The sequence below is a fragment of the Hesperophylax consimilis genome, chromosome 6 (genome assembly GCF_061612785.1).
Source record: "Hesperophylax consimilis isolate HC1 chromosome 6, BYU_Hcon_1.0, whole genome shotgun sequence".
Taxonomy (NCBI): domain Eukaryota; kingdom Metazoa; phylum Arthropoda; class Insecta; order Trichoptera; family Limnephilidae; genus Hesperophylax; species Hesperophylax consimilis.
The window spans coordinates 13683533-13709145 of record NC_142841.1 but is presented as its reverse complement, the minus strand read 5'-3'; the positions used below and the strand labels follow the sequence as shown (position 1 = coordinate 13709145).

The following is a 25613-nucleotide window of genomic DNA, read 5'->3' as shown; positions in this document are numbered from 1 at the left end:
CGCGTCAAGAGACTCTTTGAATCTATAAGATTGCCCTTTGGAATCTCTCCTCGCTGACGCAAAATATATCGATATCGGAAGAGATTTGATTCAGGAGCAATGTTTATACTCCTCCCCACTTGGAGAACCATTTGTAAGACTGGTATAGCTTGTATATTTATGTACCCTATGAAATATTTTTTTGTTTCCGATTCAAAGAATTAGCTGTAAGCTTGATAGTAAATTAAAAAAAAATAGAATTTAAAAAATACGATGAAATAAGAATATAACGCCATATTTTTTTTACAAATTATTGCTCGAAGCAAAAGAGTTTGAGACGAATATTTTAATTTAAATTTAAGAGCCAGTAGAAAAAAGATTTGGTATTCTTTATAGCTTCATGCATATTCAGCACGTATTTTTACTTTTTATAGTGAAAAATAGACTCATCTTCATAATTTTATCAATATAAATACAAAATTTGCTAAACAAGTTATCTTTTCACTTTCAAAATGTGATTTTTCTTTTGAAGTTAACAATTTTGAATGCTCGTCGAAAGTCGAACTTTCTGGTTCAAATAAATTACAACCATATTTTATCGCGCTAGCGGAAACTTCCATATCTCGACATTCAATTTCTTTTCAATCACAATTTAAAATGCGGAAAGTGTCGAAGTTTCCTTTCCAACAGTTTTGCATTCGAAACAGGTAACATCATCAGGGTCGTGATAGGAACTTCCGAGATCTTAACCCTTGAACCAGATCTTTATTTGTTGCTTTGATTATCTATGTACAGGTACACAAAGGTGCATTTACATGCTCTGTAATTATAAACTGATTTTTATATTTCTTAAATTTAATTATTGAAGACAATATAAGCAATTTTCAAACGAAAATTTGAAACAGAAAAATCATACAAAGATACGGTCGCATCTAGGACTTAAACCCAGGACTCTCGCCTTGCCGAAGCGCTGCTTTGCCAAAGCTGAGCTCCGACAAGATCAAGGTCCAAGGTGTATCATATTATTCAAATATTTTTCTTTAAAATGTCGCAATATCTAGGTATATTAGTCATACTACGCTAAAACTAATCGAAATGAGTTAATAATGCAAGTACCTCACGAAGGTAAATAATCAATTATATTCCGTTACAAGCGTCCATAAATATTCTAAGCTATCTAAGCAGTATATACTGGATCGTGAATCAGGTACGGTACTATAAAACTGTGTCATATTTACAAAATTTTCAAACTAAACGTAAAAATAAAACACTCAACATCATGGTTTTTTGATAATTTAATTTGAAAAAAAAAAACAGTTTGTTCATGAACGAGTTCTGTTAGTTAATAATAATAATATTTAAAAAATATATATAACATCATGTGATGGAAAACTTAATGATACAAACAGATTTAACACTTATGAAAAAGCGTGCGTAAGGCTGTATTCTGGTGAAGATACACATAATCGGTCTTGCTTAAAAAACGTGATAAAATTTATTCAATTGATAAATGACCGTGTATGTGAAAACCTCACTAATTGAAACGCAAAATTGTTCATGGAAAGATAATAAGATATGTACATTTTTATCCAGTCACATGGGGTTGTTTATCTGTTGTAAACACTTGAAATAGTAATATTTTTTCAATGTATTTTAAATGTTTTATATATTTCTTCATTTTGAAAATATCGTAAAGAAAATACCATTTTATAAACTAGATAAATTTAGTTCATAGTTAAGAAAATAAGCGTCTCTATCATGTACTGTTATTCCAATAATACAACTCATACATTTGGTTATGTAGTCATACAATAAAACGTTAAAACATCTACCGATAAGGAAGCAATTATGTTTACGCATAACCCTTCCTGTTGGGTCAACCAAACTCAGGTGTTGGGGCTATTTGACTCAGGGTATAGGGTTAGTTGACCATTACAGAATAAAAAGATAAGATAAATGCAGTAAAAAATATGAAAACACATATTTCATATACGGATTATTTATTCAATGACAATTGTGTACTTTTAGAGTTACATTAAAATAATAGAAGGTTATTGTGACTAAAGTGAATAATTTAAAAAAATAAACTTCCTATTCATAATATATTGATAAAAAAATGCTAAAACTTATGGCTTATGGTAAAAAAATAAACATAAGATACTTATAAATAGATAAAAGAGAGATAAATTAGTGGTTATTATTACTGTTAACGATAATTTTATGTTTTTATTTGAAAGCATTATTTCCGGAAATCGACTGGTGAAACAAAAAAAAATTACCGCCATTCGCTTACAGAAAACGCACAATTGTCATATACTACACGATTTGATTTCTTAGGGCAAACCAAAAAACAATCAAATTGAAGTAAAAAATCTACTCACCGAAGCAAATATCGAAAATAATTTCTAAGTTAAACCACACTTTCGTGGCGGTCCAAAGGGACACACATACTAATCCACACCGGCCACATTCCAGACAGGAAGGACTTAGAGTCCCCTTTGTTGAGAACGAGACGAGTTATCACCGATGAGTCTTCTAATAATGCACGAATAGTCTACTAACCCCGGTCTCCCATACATATGTTCCCAGGTGAATTTAGGAATAGGTACCTGTTAGACGTTGTCTTCGAAACTATCGTAACCGGTTCCAATGTTCCAATATTGTTTCAATAATATATTTTGTGCTCCAATCTGCTGGATAATGTTGCTATAGTGAAAGACAACTTACGATATATGAACATGAATATATGAGCATAGGGCAGAAGTGGTAGATAAAGGTAATCGCATCATTTAATATTCATATCAAATTGAAGACCAAGAGTTCGAATCCCGGCGTGCGCAAGTGAATTTTATTTGATAAATTTGTGTTATTTCACCATTCAATCATTTAAATTGATATATAGTATACTTGCGGAAATTTCCAGAGTGGAAGATACTCTTATTATTTTCCTTGTGTAAGACCACCATTCAGAATTGAAACATTGTTTACAATGACTAGATCTGAATAGCCAGGTACTTCTCCACCTACCAAATTAACATCTCTTCCCTCCCTACTACCTCAAATCTCACAACATACCCCGATTGGGGATGCTATGGTCTCACTGGCAGAATCCACATAAACAAAAAAATTGACTTTTAAAAAAAAATCGTTCTTCAAAAAAATATATAAAAATAATATTTTGTTACTCAATGTCTGTTTGGTACCCGGCGGCACGCTTCCAGGGTTAAACAGAATTCGGGAAGTTTTTAGTAAGAGTGATATCACGCCCTCTTGTATTATTAAATGAACAACTTTCTTTGATGCTTTAACTGAGCACCTGTCACAAGTTCCGGAGGAAGCCATCCGCCAAGACTATAGCACTGAACACCGAATATTTTGGAAAATCAAAGAAAAATTATGAGGAACTTTTCCGCTACTTGCGAATTCCTCTGACAAAGCGATTGATTTAAAGAAGTTTAACAAAAAACGTCTTTGAATTGTTGTGGTTTTAAAACATTTCTTGGAAAATTCTGTAAAAATAATATTAGAGCTACAATAGCGTACTTGTTACCTTTATTCAAAAATAGACGTTTCAATAATTTTTATATTGATAAGGTAAATTTCTGACAGAAAGGAACTATAACATTATTGTATTAAAAACTGTAGGTTGCGGGTAAAAGAACCCTAGGAAATATTTATTTATTCATTACAAGATATTATCATTACAAAATGAAAACAAATTTATAATGTTTTATTCCCAGTGAGCTTACAAAACTCATTTCACGAAAGACAACATTAGATTAAAGACAAGACAACATAAACACATTAAAATAAATAAACGCAGAAGTTATTTTGGAGTTCCAAAGAAAGAATGTGTCAGTCATTAATAAAACTGCTGAGGAAATAGCTTTTAAGAGCTTTTGCCAATGTTTTTACAATAGCTAAGGAAGTATCAAAATTTGGACTATTAGCTTTAATTAGCGAATTGACACTATAAAAACCATTGAAATCCACGTTTCTCACTCTCATTTGTCATTCTGCTGGGATGATGGAACACCACATTCCAGTGGTGGTTCGTAGTCATTATTAATAGGGGTTCAATAAAAGTTTAGAGAGGAAAGTTAACTTGTTTTTATCTCCGTTCAAATAAAAATCCATATTTTTTGCTTTATTTTAAAATCCCCAACTGAGGTATGTTGTGAGCCTGAAGGTAGAGGGAAGGAGAAGGGGAAAATGATGTGATAGTGATCATCTAAAATATTCATTTTTAGGCCTCTTAATAATTGACATTTAAGGAATATTGCATGTTTGGTATGCTTTTTGTCAAACAGGAAAATTATGTATTAATATTTTTTTCGGTGTTCGGTGTTCGGCCTTTTTCTGAAATAAAATTGATGTCAAAATAATATAAAAGCTACATAGTGAGATATTGTATAAAATACAAAAGTATTTTCAACGGGGTAAGCGTTCTATAACACGGAGCAGCCATTGTCCACTAATCAAAGGACTCCGGCGATGTTAGCTCAAAAGGACAATCCTTTTTAAAGTATGCTACAGCCCTATCCGTGTCATTTTTACTATATTCAATGTCGTATTTGTTTAAATTTTTGACCTGGCAATTAAAAAAAAATATGATTTGAAATAATGATTTATCACTTGAGATTTTATCATTTTTAAAAGTATTTTATTTTACATTGTTTCTAACAGGAGGCTCAGAAGAAATTAATTTCACTTAGGGCCTTTGTCATTTTTGAGGATGCAATGTTTAAAAAAATATATTTGAATCAGAGGAATTTCGTGAAACGTGAGACACATGAGGGTATTTGAGGGTCAGCGTCTTCAGGAGTGATTTACGTTTAAATCCATTCTTCTCACTGCGCTGCAAGGCAATGAATGAGTCGAGAGAGTTAAACATGAGAGTTCAAAGGGTCTCCCTCAACCAGCCTCTCCCGATCCAGCCCGCCACACAGTAAATGGGCAAACTTCACACCGTGAACCCGGGCACTAATTCTCACTAAACATGTTGAGTTTTTGGTTTTCCAATGAATTCCCAAGACGATGGTACCCATACCCGCCTTCCAAATTGTAAGATATTTAGTAACCAGAAGTCTGGGGTTCATATTACAAAAAAAGATTTTTATTTTGTATTTAAGGATACAAGAACGTTCCAAAATTCTTCTTTACCATCCCTACCTCTCCATTCTTCCTTCAGTCTAACTACATTCTCTTCATACCGTAGTTACACAGCCTACTGAAGTTTGAACTCTTTACGCGGTATCACATAAAACAACACCAGCAAAACTGCCAAAGCAGCTTGTCAGCGGGTCAAACTCACAAAATTATTATAAAAACAATAAATCATAAATATACCGAGAAACCACAATGTACAAAATAGAGATAGAAGAATAACATTAGAAGTGACTGAATTCAAAGACATAAAATACACAGAGAGATAGATATAACATAAGCAACATACTCATATGAATACACAGACTCAAAGGCATACAGCATACTCAAAACACTCAGTACAAATAAGGTATAGTTAAACATATCGCTCGTTTGCTGCAATTATGACACAATTCAAAATAAGCCAATTTGATTTGATTAACGTCGTTATAAGACTTATTCTTGGACTTTATCAAAACAGTGTTTAGGCTTTGACTTGACGTTATCCTCTTCATCTAAATTGTGTTTTACTTTTTGTCATTGCTCTATTTATGTTCGAATGCTCTCTTTTTGCAGTCTTCTTTTTTTCCATTCTTGTGATATTATATTGAATGGTTAATTCGTCCTTAAAATATGAAATAAATAAATCACATCAAAATAATGTATTTCTTAGAAAATCAAACACAATTTGAAGGTATTCAACCATACACGAATGTCGCACATACTGGTACGTTGACATAAAACGTTGTGGGTACACACAGTTCAATCTCGGTCGGCGATAGGAGTACGAAGAAAACTTACCGTGTCGTGTGTTGTTCATGTATTTTGATAAGGGTTGCTTTTGGTATGTCGGTTTCAGTCCCGTTTGTCAGGATACTGGAACACTGAAATACTTCTCGAATAATACTGAAATGGAACTGAAATATAGGCTACAACAACGATGAAGTAAAAACAAGTTAACATGTTAGTTTTCTTATTCGAAAAACCTAACACTAAATTTATTGACAAAGCATTTAATGTAAATAGATAAATGAATATATAATTAGCAACCTAAAATTTAAAAAAAAATAAACGTTTTTGATTTCACCTTTCTGGCAAACCTTTACCTTTCTGTAGTATTTGTGTTTGATTATTTTCAGGGTAATCTTCACTTTGTAGCTCTTACTAGTAACATAAATTTCGAAGTCACGAGTTGAAATATCTTTCTTTACAATTGTTTGAAGTTTTCAAAGATCGCTCGGCCACGGAAAGCCTAGCTTTGTAGCGATCTTTACATAGCATTATTATCAATGCTTATAGAGACTTCTAAAGATAACGCGTAAGATGTCTTTAGTGAATACAATAAAACTCTCCTTGAAAACTTGCACCGACCTGTCCTGCAATTGGATATGAAAGGTGGTGTGGAATGCTGGGGAACGAAACATTTTTTGGCTGGGTAACATCCGTCTCTCAAATAATGTTCATAGGTATGGTGGACGGTCGATAACATGTGATGTTTGGTATTTAAACCAACATTATTAAGTGAAAAGAACAACGCAAGATTAAGGTTTCTTCGATTTGGAGTTCTATGTGAAACCGCAAAATCAAGAAGAAAGTGTTTTAAATATTTTATTTTGTTTGGTTTTACGCCCAGCCTGGCTTGTAAATAGATTTTAAGAACAGAATACACCTAGTGAGCTTTCAAAAATTATACAAAATAATTTTAAAGCATGATATAGCAGACTGATAAACTATATATGAAACAGTATTAGTAAAAAAATTAACAATAACATTAACAATATATAAACTAGAACAATATTACATACAAAAAAAATCACTCAAACTACATTATGTACTAACGCTACTTTAATTTTTAGAATTCAAATGTATGATTAGGTTGTGTATGTATGTATTTTGTGTTGCATTTAATTGTAATTTTTTTCCAATTTAGAATGAAACATTTAAAATTCATTTATTATCTGGGTTTTATGCAGTTCAGCAATCTAATGGTAATAGTTACACGCACTCCCTGTGTGGAAGTAGAGAGGTGGGCAGCGGTGTGATTTACCGAGGAATTCGGCTTCGATCCTCGCTAGAACGACTGTCAACTCCATGGTTTATATTATTTGTTTCAAAACTGTTTATTTATAGTCACATATCCGGGCAAGGAAGTTTGGTGGAAAAAATCCACAAGCTAAATAAAATCAGTATGATATCGGAGAAAAACGTTCCTGACTTTTTATAGTTTTTTAGGTTTTACCGATGGCTTTGGATAAAAGGATTTACTAATGATTTGAAAATGTGTTTGTCAGGATTTCAAGAAAATTATCAGTTTTAAGCAAAAAAAAACATCACTTTAATTTAACAGAATAAATTTTTAGCAATTTAACAGCATTTGGTTCCTTAGGACGGGCAATCTGCCTAGCTAGGAACTAATATCGACAATTCATAATAATACTTGAACGTTTTTTTTTATATACTTATACAGTTATTGCAATATTATTATTTGGTCCTTTTTGCTATATACATGTTTCTAATGTAATGTTATAAAAAAAAAACAAAGCCTATTTTTCAACATATTAAACACGCCTGATATAAAAATATCTGATTACAAAAATCCATAAATAAAAAAATAAAAATATTTTATTCCTTGAATTCATAAATAAAAAGGATTAACACCTGCCATAACATTATTTAAGTTTAAGTTTTCTGCTTTATGAATACAAAATGTTGCTGAAAAAATATTTAAAATTATATTTACACACCGCTACATGGAAAAAAACCCTTCGACGAGTATTAGAAAAAAATAGTATTTCGAATTATGTATTTATTTTGCAGATATCGTGTTTAATACAAATTAATTTTTAAAAATGAATTATGTGAGTACATGTTGTTAGAATTTCACCTTTTCAAGAGTTAATGGGCTAATGAGATAATGGGCTTGTGTTAGAGGCCTTGTGTTTTGCGATACATGACGCAGCCCAAATAAGCAATTAACCGACCCTACTTAAATAATTAAACTGAAAAGTGAAACATCCCGAATTGTGAGTTCAAAAGATAGAGAATATTACTCTATATTAGATGAAAGCATGAAACTTCGTTTCATTTCGGTATTTTCAGATACTATTATCGTAACTCACTTTTCAGAACAATACTGTTAATGAAAAGGGTCTGCACTATTCTTTTCTTCAGTTTTATAACTTCTAAATTAAAAACGATTACAAATCACTACAATGGATGTAGAAATAATATATTGCCAAGCTTTGTTTTGCTATTAGTATTAACCGCTCAAGTGATAATTATGTATAAGTATGTATGAGACGATGTATGTGTGAATGAGGCAGGGAGTGGGTGCCAAGACCGAGTTGTTTGGTGGTCCGTCCTCTCTGCCTACCCCTGCGGGGAAACGGCGTGATGGTTAGTTAGTTAGTTAGTTAAGTGATAATTACCCACATTTGGGTAACACCGCTAATGCCCTAGAGCGAAAGCTACCCTATTGTGGGTAGCTGCAGGCAGATGATTTTTATAAATTTATTTTAAAATTTCCACAATCAGCAAGGTAATATATTTAGTCACTAACTTGATAAGACTTAAGTTGAATACCAAAATATGACACTAATATTCCTGTCATAGAATATTCCAGATAATGTCACAAACCGTATAGTTTGTGTGTATACTTTCTAACAAGTCCCAATCTATTAATGTCCTAAGAATTGATTTTTTTAACGTCTGTGAGTGTATAAATTTAACCAATAGACCATAGACATTTTAAAGAAATAGTAATATACAATATTACCCCAAATAAATAGGTAGAAGGTAGGGCAATTTCTGGTGAATAATGTGAAGAGTTCACACGTTTTTGAATTTTACGATATACAACAAATAATATATATATATAAAACTAAAAAAATGAGATAGACGGCGACGTAAGGTGAATTCACTGGAAATAAACAAAAGCAACGTAGGCAATTTATATTTGTCCGTGTTAATATTGGGAGGTACCTATGACTTTTATCAATAATGGTAATCCCAAACCAAACCCCCAGAAATGCGTTGTTTTTAAATACGCTATCGTTCGAGTATTTAACGTACTTCTTAAACCATATATTTTTAAAATTTAAATAATTTTAAAATTTGGTAAGCCTTAATTAGTTCACTCGAGTTCCTTATTGCGCTTTGCACATTACACATACACAACCACTACATCAGACACAAGTTTGGGGATACTATTAATATATTTACTGACTCCTGACTCTATTCTAAGAATCTAAACCACCACAAAAATGAAAATGAAAATTAAAATTAATTTACAATTAAAATTAAAATTAAAATTAAAATTAAAATTAAAATTAAAATTAAAATTAAAATTAAAATTAAAATTAAAATAAAAATTAAAATTAAAATTAAAATTAAAATTAAAATTAAAATTAAAATTAAAATTAAAATTAAAATTAAAATTAAAATTAAAATTAAAATTAAAATTAAAATTAAAATTAAAATTAAAATTAAAATTAAAATTAAAATTAAAATTAAAATTAAAATTAAAATTAAAATTAAAATTAAAATTAAAATTAAAAATTAAAAATTAAAATTAAAATTAAAACATTTTTTTCAATGCACCCTTCTAGCCTTAACCATCTGGGCGTCATTTTCATAGTTTGTACATTACTCTTATTACATCGCATTGCAATCTTGTCAGGTCTCCTCATTCGTAGTATGGTTATACATAGTTTTACTACAGACAAACATGCCTCAGGGATCACATTTCTACCGCATTCAGTATTCTTTATACTTTCCTCCACCAATCCCAAGCCTCACTGCCTACCACCGGCGCTGCATCAGAGCTCCGTTCCGCGCTGCTTGCCTTGCTTCGAAATTGGACAATATTTCAAACTTTAAATTTTTTAATTAATAATCACCACATACTTTTGAGATTAAAATTTTACGAAGATAAGTATGTAAGATATAATTATAAAAAAACAGATTTAGAATATTTTTCTTACTTCTCTCCACTAAGATTTCCTGTGCTGAGGCAAACTGGGTCTTGTATAGAGGGTGTTCAGCGACTTTATGGTCCAACTTCAAGGCTGGATATTTTTTGTAACTTATATGACGATTGTTTTTAATAAACTATTCAGTTCTTTTTCTGATAATTCCTTAAACCAAGGTTTGCTAGACTTGGTGCGTAGTTATTAATCGATTTGATTTATTGATACCGGGTGGCAGATTGTTGTAAATATTTTCACCCTGAAATTCAGAGAAATTTTTAGATACTTAGATAAAAGTCATAGAGGCACAAAAAATAATTGAATGCGTTTAATCCCAGAAATATGTCATATCAATAGACCAAGAACGGAATGCTTCAGAGAATTTCAACAATTCAACAATTTACCATATTTCGAAGTTAATATTCAAATTCTTTCCACATTCTGTTGGATTAGTACCAATTTGAAAAAGGAATTTTAATATAATATACTCAGCATTTAAATTAACTTCGAAGTATGATGAATTGTTCAAATTCCATGAAACAACTCAAACTAACCTTTCAAATTGCATATATATGTCGCATTTCTCTGAGCTTTGCATTAACAAATAATGGTTACTTAAAGAATTTCAAGACACGATTTTCCTTTTTAAGTTTTTATTTTTTTAAAGGAACTATAAAAATATTATTGGTGTTTTGTAACCAATGTGGGTTCAACCAATTGTCATCTTGGGTACGGAGAAGGTTAAATTAAAAAAAATATTATTATCAGGCCAAAAGAATCCATGCAAGTTACGTCTATTCCCAAGCCCTTGGAACTATTTTCCGCAATTTATTTTTCAACTTAATTGGCTTACCTGTTCTCATAAAAGTTTATTCCATTACTTTTTCCACCACGAACTGAGAGCGGAAATAGATCCTCGCTTATAATATTAGATTTAAGAATTTTCTGCAATTGCTTTAACTTCATTTTTTGTGATGGATCTCTGATACCTCCAATGCAAAGAGTATTTTTTACTGCTTCGTGGAAGACTAAAGTGGAATTTTATGAGAGAAGAAAGATCTTGAATTTCTAGTAATTCTGTAAAATGAACAATACGGTAATGGAATTAAATATTAAACACTGGAATTCACAAGTGGAAATAATAAAAGGAGAAATTATAATAAATTGAAATTTCTTTTGAAAAACGAAAGCACGAATATAATATTAATAATTGAAACCATGATAATATTCAAATATTAAACTTTGGGGATTTGGTAATCAATGTGATAGTCAGAGACAATAAAAGGTAGTGGTTGTGATGTCACAGCATTTATTTGAGTGAGTCAGTAACATAGTTGTGAGATGACTCCGGACCGATGATCATGAAAATCAGGTGTAAGCCGAAATGACGGCGGCGGAGGATGACACAGTGTTAGTGGACACCAGACTTGAGGATGTGTTCAGCATTGGCGAAGACGTGGAGTTTTCCAGGTACTCCAGTGTGAAACAGTGTAACCGAAGGTATGATGGACATGGTCAGCAGATGTGCGGGAGATATAGGCCGGCGACGATGTCGCGTGGCCGAGGCGCGAGGCCAAGGTGTTGCAGGGTCTAGAAACGTGAGAAACGCAGGCCAGTGATGATATCCAGAACCAGAGAGCTGATGTGATCCCGAGGAGTCCATAATCCGTAGCCTCTTTTTAAGGTCTGAGCAAAGACAGGCGTAGTAGAGTAGGTCCGTGGCCTGTAGAGGCGCAGTAGGCAACGAGCAGTCGCTCTCAGGTTGGTTACTGTTGTACTGCTAATTAATGACTGACTGAGTACGTCTTAAGGCGCCGTTTTATAGCGTCCAATGCGTCAAGAATCTTCAGGCCTGCACCGAATGTTAGTATCGTATCAAGTTACGAGTTCTAGCTACGATGTGTTTTGTACGGGCGAACGTTTCCGAATATTCTAGTAGCATCGCTACAGAACTATAAAATCTTGGAAAAGTAGAAACAAGAAGATAAAACTGATGGAATCTTCTGTGGCTGTTGCACTTAAAGTTTTTGTTTTACGTTTGTTTTTTTAAATTTTATTCGGTTTTGCGCCCAAACGGGATTTGATTGTACAGAAGTAATCGTTATACTAAGCACCGTTTTCCTAAGATAACTAAAAATCCAACTCAATAATTTACATTTGATGCCCAGCAATCTGAGTAAATATAGAAAAATATGTGGTATCAAACCTTCCCTAAAATCAGTTTATATACTGTCTACCTGTTGTTTGAGACCAAAGCATACAGATGTGTAATTTTCAGAAATCATTGAAGTACTTAAGGTTGAGCGACCTGTGATAAAGCCGTGTTGGTTAGGAACAATAATGTTGTTGATAGGTTTTACAATGATATTTTGCACTAATTTCTCAAAAAGTTTCGATAAAACAGACGTTATATAAACTGGTATGTAGTTAGATAAATGGTTTTTGTCGCCTTTTTATGAATAAGGTTTCAATAACTATTTTTCCGGAATGAGCCGTAAAAGACCCCGAAGATATAAACTTGTTAAAGAGTTTAAATAGAGGATACATCAAACTACTAACACAAGTTATGAACAATATTGGAGGAATACCATCCGGTCCATCAGATTTGTTGCTATCTAATTATATAATTATTTTATATGGCTTCCATTTAATTATTAATTTACTAACGGACCATGTCCGATTTAAATACATTACATATTACACCAAGTGAAGTGTAACAACAATGGTTAATTTAAAAAAATTACTCTTATGACAAAAATAGGGCACATAAACATAGGGCACATATTTCTGTGTTTCAGTTAATAATAAAATGTCATATGAAAAGGTGAGTGAATTCATTAAGTTGCTGCAATTTCGTACGCATTCCTCTAACATTTTGATAATATTCATTCAGTTTTAAGAGTACATTATGTTTGTTCATTTTTTGCTTGGTTTTTGATAATCTAAGGAATTCCATTAAAATGATTAAATCAATTTCATCCTTTTCTTTTCTTTCTTCCATTTACTTCCAGAGGTCAGTTAAATGTTCCCTTCATTGGAGGGTCCTATCCAATTTCATTTTTATTTCATTATGCTAAGTATTTTTATTAAAAAAATAATTAGTTTCGCCAGCTTTGAGTCTTTAAATTGTACTTAAATAGGTCTGATTTTGTTTAAAATTTTAATACCAAGCCTGTAAATTTTAACTTCAGGTTTGAACTCGCTATTTATTTCACTAACAACAGATAAGACTTTTATATCCTCCAAGATATTCTTCATGCTTGAGATAGTACTAGATTTGAGGACGTTTAGTAAAATCAAATTCTTGGTGCGAGTTTTGATAATAAGATAGTTTGGTTAGTATTTTTGCCATTTGATCTTTAGTGATTTTTAAAGAGGGACCGGTAATGGAACTATGGATGTCAGTGATCTCTTTCTTGGCTTTATTTAAAAGAGAGAGTGCTTCATTCTGATTAATTTTGGAAGCGTTACTCAGAGGAATTCGTCATTATACTCGTTGAATAGAAACACTGGTTAGGGCGAGACGTAAGAGTCACTGCGCAGAGGAGTTTAAATTAATAATTTTAAGACTGTTGATAATAATGTTGGCACTAAAACTTATTTGAGAACACTATTTATTTAGTTTTATAAATTTTGATATATTTTGGACGATACTTGTTAAATAAATTAATTGTTCAAGAACAAAACACACACTTGACAGCTGTCATTGACATGTTATCGTTATAATTATTTTTCTGAATAATTAAATATATATATACATACAAAATAACTCTCTCAGTTATTCACCTCTAATTATTCCACCACTAAATGACCGTCATTTTACTAGATGAAAGCAAATAATCAAGTACTATTATTCGCCGGTATTAATATATCATATTCAGTAAACCGCCTAGTGGATTTTTTGGATTGAATAAGTTTACGAAATGGAGTTTTCTCGCAAACGTTAATATGAAAACTTCTTAAAAAAAAAAAAAAAATTAACGTAAATGAAAAAAAATTATTATATTCACTTTTTTGTTCCATTTGGTAAAAAACACCTTAAAAAACTATCCCCCTCAAAATTATACACGTCTATCATGTACCGTTTTAAATATATATCGAAACATTTATCTATTGCATGATTTGAAGACATTTAGCTATTAGATATACACTGTAGTTTATATTACATTTTTTTAAAGATATGCAAATATTTCCACTTCCACCATTAAAAGCTGAATATATTGCTTTTTCAATTACAGAAGATACAGCCTGCCAAGGAGTTGAACCTTGCCACATTTGTCAACTCAGTCACTGATCCGTTAATTCAAACAGAAATGGAGGAAAAATACGACATTTTTTCAGCTGAATCCATTAGTTTTTCTCAGTAAAAGTTCTCGATCGATAAACACAGACTTTAAAATTGACATAATTTTCAGCTTCGAAAAAAATATTTGTTTTTCATGTAATAAGACCATGTTGTTTGTTTTACATTGTTCAATCGTTCAATAAGAAAAAAAATCTACTAAAGGGAGTTTTCATACTAATTAGCCGAATTTAGTATAATACAGATATGTTGCTGAGAAATACATTATAAATAACACACGTTGTATGTGTAAATTATGAAGTGTTAATAAATAAAATTCAAATACATAAAAAACCGTTCTAACCGCAAACAAATATCTCGTTAAAATGGCCGTTGAATGAAACTTCAGCTTTACTCCGATGCACAATGAACAATGTCTCACTTCTAACATAAAGTTAGCCATTTTCTACTGGGGGCACATTCCCCAACAGTAGGGATATAACGGGTGTCACTGCTAATGCTAGCCGCATTCTGTGACGGTAATTGTAAAAATGGAATATCCATTAGTGCCTTATTCGCTGGAGACACGAAGGGGTCGGAATATCAGGCGGATGTGGAAATAAACGGATAACGCATTTCATAAGTTTTTTTGGGACACCTTACAGTGATCTGAATGTACGGTGCACAATCAATAAGACTATAACGTTATTAGGGCGAGATTACTGTATATACATATTTTTTAAAATTTATTTATTAAAAAAAAACAGTTTTTAACATAAAAAACATACTCTGCACATCTCATTAGGGCATTCTTGTATCAAGATGTGCAGCTTTAAAATTATATCATAAATTCATATACAAACACAAACATTATATGACAATGCCAATATATACATATTTTCATTGGAATAGAATGGCAAACAATTAAATGCAATTAAACAAAAGCATTTCGTGATGTAAGTATTTATCTTACTTTTTGCTGATGACCTCAAAATTTTTACAATTATTCAAAACATTTATCATTGTAATATTCTTCAAGAAAATATCAACAAACATAATTACATGTACGTAATATTGGTGTTTAAATCCTTGCAGTTGACTGGGGTTCGGATAGATCGGACATGAGTAGGCAAAGTTTGAAATACATGAATTATGTAAAGGATAAATAAAATTACATCAAGGATAACATTACAAAGCAAATTACAAACAAAATTAAATAAGGTTTACAATAAAAACACATAAATTTGTTTTTGACCACTATAGTTTTATTTTCACTCTACCGGTTTCGGAAGAACCCTTCCTTCGTCAGGAGAATATTAAAAACTGATCTAAATTAAAAATCTTATTTTCTAAGTTAACTAAGTTAGCAAATTTATGTGTTTTTATTGTAAATTATGATGAGCCACAAAGTGAATGCTTTTTACAATTACGTTAAATAAGGTTTTTTACATTAAATATCAAGTACAAATAACGTATGAACAAAGCACACAAACACTACATATAAAGTGACCGGTCGGTGGCTGAAGTGACATGGCGTTCGGGTCCCACTCAGGCGTTGTGCGTTCAATCCCTCCGCTGGCTAAGTCCTCCATCACAACACACGCAACATTTTTCACTCTCTGTATTGGTAGTAGGAGATTTTAAAATATTGTCAGGTTATTGGTAACCGGGAATGTTAGTTTTTCTTAAAAAAAAGTAGGGTAGCAAAGTACAAACATAATAAAAATAATAAAGTTAAAACAAAGTACAAACAAAAGTACAAACGAAGTGCGTACCAACTCATGTAAAAAGGTTCTGATATCATGTAATTTATCATAAATATTGAAAACGATCTCGTTTTCGTCTTTCTACGCTCTCCGTTGCGTTAAGGCTCCATGACAACGTAGGTATTAAGGCCTTAATAAGCAACTATGGTGACGGATAATGGAAACATCAATGCAAGCTGTGCAAATAATAATATTGCGGGAAAAAATCTCAGAAATGTATTCTTTTTAAAGTTACGACAAAAGAAAATAATTCCCTGTCAAAACGGCACATTGTGGTCGGAGAACCAATCATAATAATATGGTGTCAAAGGTATTTTGTTTAATAACTTTTGAATCCTTTAGAACAATATCACCGGAGAAATTTTATAAAATTAATTTTTTTTTCGTCAAGCAAGTATCTTTTAATTTATCGGTTATTGCTATAATATGAAAATGTATTATACATTTTGTTATTATTCTTGTAGTTAAAGTTTCTAAATATAAAAAGAAAACATATATTGACGATGTTAAGTATTGGTTTTCTATTAATATAACATGAAATAAATACAGTAAAGCTAATTTTACTATCAGAAGTTTGTGAATCTAAGGGAGATTAACTATTAAATCCGGAGATTTAACCCCTCAGATATTTTGAGATTATTGATTTATACAGAAATATTTCCGTACAACATTAATTTCCAAATAGGTTCGCTGTTTTTAAATGTATCCCATAATGAATTACTATTTTTGAAGGCAGATGAAGAGATCTTTCAGATTTAAATATTACAAACTGGTACAATATATGAGAAATAAAACGATTTTTACGATTGTTTTGTTGCTTTCAGATTGTTTTCCTCCTGGTAAACTGTAAATATACCATTTTGTACGTAAATAAAATAAAATATTTAATTAAAAATATTTTTCACTTCATATGAAGATGATTAATAAAACATTCACAAAATTTGACAAATATTTCGCAAGCTTTCAAAATTTTATGGTTATTGAGTTTTTGGAATATATTGTAATTATTTAAAAGTTTTAAGCGTTTAGATGAACATACAAAGCATAGTATTGCCTCTTTCTAACAACTATTATATCATATATTTTACCGTACTACAAAACGAAAATGAACAACTTTTATCAAATCGAGTGAATTTCGGCATATTATGCCAAGTTTGCAAAACGTCTTGAGTGATCGCACACCATAATATGTCATTTTTGACTCGCAGAATTCGCTCATTTATGATTTTTTAATAATGTTGTATAAATCCTAATAATATAAGGTGAACGATAAAATAAAGTATATTTAAATTCTTGGGTATATAGCAATATAATCAGTTTATATGTATTATAATTCAGGGGTATGATTTTTTTTTAATGAGGGCGAGAAATTTCCAACTCGAACATATATTCCAGTTATTGACGCGAGCACTCGAGTGGTTAAGAGTTCATCTCAAAAAATTGAATCATGTTTGGAAGTGGCTGTGTTGTTACACGTTGGTAGAGTGTAATTATAAAATTTTACGATGTGTTATTTAGTTAAAATCCCTCTTGAAATAAAAAAAGTTAGCTCACTGTAACGTCACACCCGACACGCCATAGATTTGGTGCGTTTTGGCGAAAGTTGAAAAATTAAATCTTAAAAAATTTTTTACTATATCATCAAAAACAAAAAATACTGATTTTTAGATAAAGTCATTATTGATTTAAAAGTTGAGTTTACAATTGAAAAGAGTTAATTAATGTATTAATGTACTGATTTTTCAGTGGGAAAGTATTTTAAGGTCAAATATTTTATCAAATTTTTCTGCAATACCATTACCTTTTTATATTATTTTTATGTTAAAAAATTATAATGGTGTTGACGTGAAAAGTATTCGCGCTAAAAAGCTGATCAGAAAACGGTTTAAAAAAGTGTTCTTAGACTGAAAATCTAGTTTTGAAAAGGCGATCATATCAGTTTTATAAAGCATAAAATCCACCACGTATAAATGGAAGCAGTTTGTTTCGAAACTAGTTTTTAATTTGTGGAATCCCCCGAGCAGCCGTCCAATAACATCCACGATCGGCAAATGCTATAACGCGCGCCATACAAGAAGTGGCCCTCCGAGATTGCACGGCGAGCATCGATGAAGAAATAACTAGAATTTCCCGTTAACAAATATTACTGGGAAGCCAGCAAGATGGAACATGACGTTGTTGATTGTGATACCAGGTGAGCCTCTTATAGCAGAGAAAATCCACAGAGATGACCATATATTATATATTGCCAAAATAAATAATATTCCACAAAATGATTGGTTGAAACATGCATTACATGTTGTAGATATAAATTTGAATGATTAAATTATTTAATATTATTAATAAATCTAAACCACTATCCATAACTTTTAATTATCTGTTTATTTCACCCCGAAGTCTTAGTAAATTTCGTGCTCCACGTGGTGACCGGTAGTTGATGCAATCGATTTTAAGGTAAAATATGGGAAATGTTTACCCAAATACAAGGTTTTTGTGAACATCTTTTACCATCACGGAAATTAAAAAAAATGGGTGTGTCAAGCCTACGCAAGACAGAAGTGAAACTTCTAGTATTCTTCTCTCTCTCTCTTTTCATTTCATTCTCTCTTTTTTTCTGTCTATTGACATATTTATAAGTAGCATGTGATAAAAAAAATTAAAAGTTATAAAAAAAGAAAAAAAAAATTAGTTAAAGCGGGGATCGAACCTCGGTTCTTCACGACCACAGTCGTGCGCTCTGCCTGTAGACAGCGAAGATGAGTTAGGAGAGTGAGTTAAACTAGGTATATAATATTAGCTAGGCTCCTATAGCGAAATGATCCCGTTTTTTCGTCACGGTCATGAGTCGGTTTTACTCCGGTCCTCGAAATTGCATGACGCGCGTAAAGAAGTTTCACTTCAAAAAATTCCTGCAAAGTTATGGATGTAATTACGATCTTTTTCAAGCGCGTATGTAATGATTATTTTTATCAACGTCGCATACACCTTGCTAATGTTTTCAGTATTATTAGGGCTTTTTTATACTAATTTTCATATATTTATTGGCAGGTAGAATAGAAATTAATATTGTTTAGTGTTTGCCAACGACCATACCATGTTGAACACACCGGTTCTCGTCCGATCACCGAAGTTAAGCAACATTGGGCGCGGTCAGTACTTGGATGGGTGACCGCTTGGGAACACCGCGTGCCGTTGGCCCATTTTTTATGGTAATTTTATGTTTTTTTTTATTTTTTTATCGTTACTATCATTAATAATATCATAAAATTCTTTAACTTTTCAAGTATGCTACAGGCCTAAAATATTACTTAGTGGATTGATATTATGGTCAACCATTGAAAAAAAAAATTCCTGCAAAGTTATGGATGTAATTACGATCTTTTTCAAGCGCGTATGTAATGATTATTTTTATCAACGTCGCACACACCTTGCTAATGTTTTCAGTATTATTAGGGCTTTTTTATACTAATTTTCATATATTTATTGGCAGGTAGAATAGAAATTAATATTGTTTAGCGTTTGCCAACGACCATACCATGTTGAACACACCGGTTCTCGTCCGATCACCGAAGTTAAGCAACATTGGGCGCGGTCAGTACTTGGATGGGTGACCGCTTGGGAACACCGCGTGCCGTTGGCCCATTTTTTATGGTAATTTCATGTTTTTTTTATTTTTTTATCGTTACTATCATTAATAATATCATAAAATTCTTTAACTTTTCAAGTATGCTACAGGCCTAAAATATTACTTAGTGGATTGATATTATGGTCAACCATTGAAAAAAAAAAATGGGTGTGTCAAGCCTACGCAAGACAGAAGTGAAACTTCTAGTATTCTTCTCTCTCTCTCTTTTCATTTCATTCTCTCTTTTTTTCTGTCTATTGACATATTTATAAGTAGCATGTGATAAAAAAAATTAAAAGTTATAAAAAAAGAAAAAAAAAATTAGTTAAAGCGGGGATCGAACCTCGGTTCTTCACGACCACAGTCGTGCGCTCTGCCTGTAGACAGCGAAGATGAGTTAGGAGAGTGAGTTAAACTAGGTATATAATATTAGCTAGGCTCCTATAGCGAAATGATCCCGTTTTTTCGTCACGGTCATGAGTCGGTTTTACTCCGGTCCTCGAAATTGCATGACGCGCGTAAAGAAGTTTCACTTCAAAAAATTCCTGCAAAGTTATGGATGTAATTACGATCTTTTTCAAGCGCGTATGTAATGATTATTTTTATCAACGTCGCATACACCTTGCTAATGTTTTCAGTATTATTAGGGCTTTTTTATACTAATTTTCATATATTTATTGGCAGGTAGAATAGAAATTAATATTGTTTAGTGTTTGCCAACGACCATACCATGTTGAACACACCGGTTCTCGTCCGATCACCGAAGTTAAGCAACATTGGGCGCGGTCAGTACTTGGATGGGTGACCGCTTGGGAACACCGCGTGCCGTTGGCCCATTTTTTATGGTAATTTTATGTTTTTTTTTATTTTTTTATCGTTACTATCATTAATAATATCATAAAATTCTTTAACTTTTCAAGTATGCTACAGGCCTAAAATATTACTTAGTGGATTGATATTATGGTCAACCATTGAAAAAAAAAATTCCTGCAAAGTTATGGATGTAATTACGATCTTTTTCAAGCGCGTATGTAATGATTATTTTTATCAACGTCGCACACACCTTGCTAATGTTTTCAGTATTATTAGGGCTTTTTTATACTAATTTTCATATATTTATTGGCAGGTAGAATAGAAATTAATATTGTTTAGCGTTTGCCAACGACCATACCATGTTGAACACACCGGTTCTCGTCCGATCACCGAAGTTAAGCAACATTGGGCGCGGTCAGTACTTGGATGGGTGACCGCTTGGGAACACCGCGTGCCGTTGGCCCATTTTTTATGGTAATTTCATGTTTTTTTTATTTTTTTATCGTTACTATCATTAATAATATCATAAAATTCTTTAACTTTTCAAGTATGCTACAGGCCTAAAATATTACTTAGTGGATTGATATTATGGTCAACCATTGAAAAAAAAAATTCCTGCAAAGTTATGGATGTAATTACGATCTTTTTCAAGCGCGTATGTAATGATTATTTTTATCAACGTCGCACACACCTTGCTAATGTTTTCAGTATTATTAGGGCTTTTTTATACTAATTTTCATATATTTATTGGCAGGTAGAATAGAAATTAATATTGTTTAGTGTTTGCCAACGACCATACCATGTTGAACACACCGGTTCTCGTCCGATCACCGAAGTTAAGCAACATTGGGCGCGGTCAGTACTTGGATGGGTGACCGCTTGGGAACACCGCGTGCCGTTGGCCCATTTTTTATGGTAATTTTATGTTTTTTTTTATTTTTTTATCGTTACTATCATTAATAATATCATAAAATTCTTTAACTTTTCAAGTATGCTACAGGCCTAAAATATTACTTAGTGGATTGATTATTTTTTTATCGTTAACATCATAAACAATCTTATATCATTCTTTAACTTTTCAAGTATGCTACAGGCCTAAAATATTACTTAGTGGATTGATATTATGGTCAACCATTGAAAAAAAAAAAGGCGTTAAAAACAAAAAAATAATGTGCGATGGCCGAGAATCGAACTCGGATCAACTGCTTGGAAAGCAACTACGCTGACCATTACACCACCAACGCCAGTTGTCGAGATGAGCTAAGAAGCATTTATATTTTACTTCAAAACTTTGACTAGATCAAATGAACTTTAATCGGTCCCGCATTTTCGTTTCGGTCATGAGTTCGTTTTACTCCGGTCCTCGAAATTGCATGACGCGGGTAAAGAAGTTTCACTTCAAAAATTCCTGCAAAGTTATGGATGTAATTACGATCTTTTTCAAGCGCGTATGTAATGATTATTTTTATCAACGTCGCACACACCTTGCTAATGTTTTCAGTATTATTAGGGCTTTTTTATACTAATTTTCATATATTTATTGGCAGGTAGAATAGAAATTAATATTGTTTAGTGTTTGCCAACGACCATACCATGTTGAACACACCGGTTCTCGTCCGATCACCGAAGTTAAGCAACATTGGGCGCGGTCAGTACTTGGATGGGTGACCGCTTGGGAACACCGCGTGCCGTTGGCCCATTTTTTATGGTAATTTTATGTTTTTTTTTATTTTTTTATCGTTACTATCATTAATAATATCATAAAATTCTTTAACTTTTCAAGTATGCTACAGGCCTAAAATATTACTTAGTGGATTGATTATTTTTTTATCGTTAACATCATAAACAATCTTATATCATTCTTTAACTTTTCAAGTATGCTACAGGCCTAAAATATTACTTAGTGGATTGATATTATGGTCAACCATTGAAAAAAAAAAAGGCGTTAAAAACAAAAAAATAATGTGCGATGGCCGAGAATCGAACTCGGATCAACTGCTTGGAAAGCAACTACGCTGACCATTACACCACCAACGCCAGTTGTCGAGATGAGCTAAGAAGCATTTATATTTTACTTCAAAACTTTGACTAGATCAAATGAACTTTAATCGGTCCCGCATTTTCGTTTCGGTCATGAGTTCGTTTTACTCCGGTCCTCGAAATTGCATGACGCGGGTAAAGAAGTTTCACTTCAAAAAAAATACATACAAAATGTTTTTTCAGAGTGGAATTCCAATATCACAAAAAAACTGTGTATTAAAGCGCTAATCCATTTGCTAACTAACTAACTAACTAACCATCACGCCGTTTCCCCGCAGGGGTAGGCAGAGAGGACGGACCGCCAAACAACTCGGTCTTGGCACACACTCCTTGCCTCATTCACATTCATACATCGTCTCATACATACTCTTCTATTATTCTGACTCTTAACATGGCCCGACTCGAGTATCTGATTCACTTGATCGTGCCATGTCTTCCTCGGGCGTCCCCGACTTCTGCTACCATTCACATTTGCATCATATATCCTCCTTACACTCCTATCTTCGCTCATTCGCTCTACATGCCCAAACCATCTAAGCGTCCCTTTCTTAATCTTACTCATTACGCTTACATCAGCCTTGCACTCTTTGCGGATCTCCACATTCCTCACACGATCAAACATGGTTTTACCACACATACGCCTCAGGGATCTCATTTCAACAGCATTTAATCTACTTTCATCCTTTCTTTGCCAGTTCCATGCCTCACTTCCATACATCAAGGTAGGTACCAGCACTCCGTTGTGGACTGCTAACTTCGCTTCTTTGGACAATTTTTTGTTAGCGCCTACGGCGTTTAGTCCTCCATTAACGGAATTACCTGCATTTACCCTTCTTTCGATATCTCTGTCAGCCTTCCCATCTCTCGTAAACATACTTCCTAAATACACAAACTCATCCACCTGCTCCAAATATTCCCCATTCACAATTATATTGCACACTGTTTTCGTACTCTCTCTTTCAAACACCATTACTTTAGACTTACTTACATTCATCATTAACTCATTCTTCATGCATACTTCGTTCATCCTAGACACGATTAGACATTTGCGTAAACTTAAAAGAATTTTTTCACTTGAATATACGTTTTGTTAGTCATCTTTCAAAATATTTAGACGAATTATTTGTTTACGCCCGTACACACGCAATATAAATATGAATAAATAGTTTTGTACGCATAAGAACTCAATTTTAAAAGAAAGGAATATAAAGCTACTTGAGCTGAGATGTTCAGTGTCACTGATGCAGAGCTGATACGTTCGCAAACTTTAAAACCGCAGTTTTATAGCATCTATCACCCACTTTAGCCGGGGTATAATAAACCGCCGGTGGATCAGTCAAGCCAGCCGGCGAGTCGATAGTCTTAACACAGCTTTCTTTGGGTCTGATCATTAACTATCCTGGATCTTGATTCTTGACAAAGTCACTCAACTCAAACAACGAGTGGTTCGACCCAGTTCCAGTGGAATGTCTTTTAATTTTTGGCGTATGCAATTATGTACCTTCGAAGAGACAAGAATTAGAACATAAACCAATGTATGTACTTTTGACGGAGATTGTGAGCAGTCTGGATTGGAGAATCGATACCAAAAACAATAGCCGGTAATCGAGAGTCGACTGTTTGGCTCGCTGATGGATCAACAACGAGAGTCTGCGACCAACGAGCCAACGAGTAATATCGTTCTAATGGATCAGCGCCTAAAAGTGTTACAACTTTTTTTTCGTTTTCTTCTTATTAAATGAAATAAATAATAAATAAAGAATAAACTTGTATTGCTCATATTTTTTTTTAATTCTACTTAAGTTCGAATGCTGTACCGCAATAAAGTGGTCTTTAGTATGCACTAGTTAGGACGAGCATTTATAAAAAATATTAATTTATTAGGGACCCATTTTTTCAAATGCTTTCTTATACGATTATGCATATTATCAAAATATAGAAATTTTTAAAAACCTTAATTTTTTCAGTATTATAAAACTCTAGTCACATTCAAAGGAAAAATAATATCCTCCTTACCATAAACCTACATTAAATTCAAATTTACTTAATAATCCAAAATTAAATAGGTACATCTTATGTCCAGAAAAACCATAATTTCCATGCCAAAAAACTTTCAACTGACATGCCGTTACAAATGCAATTAAAAACACCATGAACATAAAAAAAGTTTATACGACATGTAAATATGGTTAATTTAACATAAATATTAGGAAATCATTAAAATTATGAAGTAACAGCAACACAAATTACTGTCAATATGAAAATATTTTATTTAATGTTTTTTTATTTTGTGGAAATATTTTGTGTTCATGAAAATGATAAAATCATTATATAACACTCATAAAACAACCTAATTTCCGACTCGGAGCAGTAACATCTACTTTAGTTTGTATTTTGAAATAGTCATTAACAAAAAAAAGAACTACATGTGGGTTAAAACCTAGTTAAAGCCACTGCATATGAAGTTTTACCCATTAACAGGTGGAGCATTGAAACCAAAAAATGACGGTTTAAAAAATTAAGATTAAAACTTTACAGACTAATAATTTCATGTATTCAACACCAATGGAACCAAACTGCTGAGCTACCAGAGCCAGGTCCCTCTTATCGCAAGTTCTACTGATTGCGATTTGAAAATACTTTTAATTTTACAGTAATTGATGCCAGAAACGCAAGGCTTTATTCAAAAGCTTACAAAGTTTTTCACGTCTAAGCTTCTGGTTTTCCTTAGAGATTATCGGTGAAACTTGTGAAACAGTCAAGAACGATACGCAGGCCTTACGGTAATTTGTCACGTGATGGAGGTTGTATAACAATTAACCATTGATTTCTCATTGAAAAGGTGGGATATTTAATAAAATTAATAATGATTAAATAATTAAATAGTATTGACAATAATACAGTCACCTTTAAAAGTGGTGTTCCGGATCAAAGAATCTAAGTTAAGATTGCACTCGTCAAATTTACAATGTTGAAGTTCATTTGACGTTAAGACC

The 25613-nt window shown here is 32.4% G+C and overlaps 6 non-coding genes across 6 annotated transcripts; all 6 read left to right on the top strand.

Annotated features, from left to right (window-relative positions):
- The first annotated feature begins 19218 nt into the window (after window positions 1–19218).
- LOC149422974 (5S ribosomal RNA) lies at window positions 19219–19337 on the top strand. The gene has a single exon (XR_016302356.1). It is a non-coding gene; the product is annotated as a 5S ribosomal RNA (ribosomal RNA).
- Window positions 19338–19660: 323 nt separating this feature from the next.
- LOC149422973 (5S ribosomal RNA) lies at window positions 19661–19779 on the top strand. The gene has a single exon (XR_016302355.1). It is a non-coding gene; the product is annotated as a 5S ribosomal RNA (ribosomal RNA).
- Window positions 19780–20479: 700 nt separating this feature from the next.
- LOC149422972 (5S ribosomal RNA) lies at window positions 20480–20598 on the top strand. The gene has a single exon (XR_016302354.1). It is a non-coding gene; the product is annotated as a 5S ribosomal RNA (ribosomal RNA).
- Window positions 20599–20921: 323 nt separating this feature from the next.
- LOC149422971 (5S ribosomal RNA) lies at window positions 20922–21040 on the top strand. Its single transcript, XR_016302353.1, has one exon. It is a non-coding gene; the product is annotated as a 5S ribosomal RNA (ribosomal RNA).
- Window positions 21041–21362: 322 nt separating this feature from the next.
- LOC149422970 (5S ribosomal RNA) lies at window positions 21363–21481 on the top strand. The gene has a single exon (XR_016302352.1). It is a non-coding gene; the product is annotated as a 5S ribosomal RNA (ribosomal RNA).
- Window positions 21482–22155: 674 nt separating this feature from the next.
- Window positions 22156–22274, top strand: LOC149422969 (5S ribosomal RNA). Its single transcript, XR_016302351.1, has one exon. It is a non-coding gene; the product is annotated as a 5S ribosomal RNA (ribosomal RNA).
- The last annotated feature ends 3339 nt before the right edge of the window (window positions 22275–25613 follow it).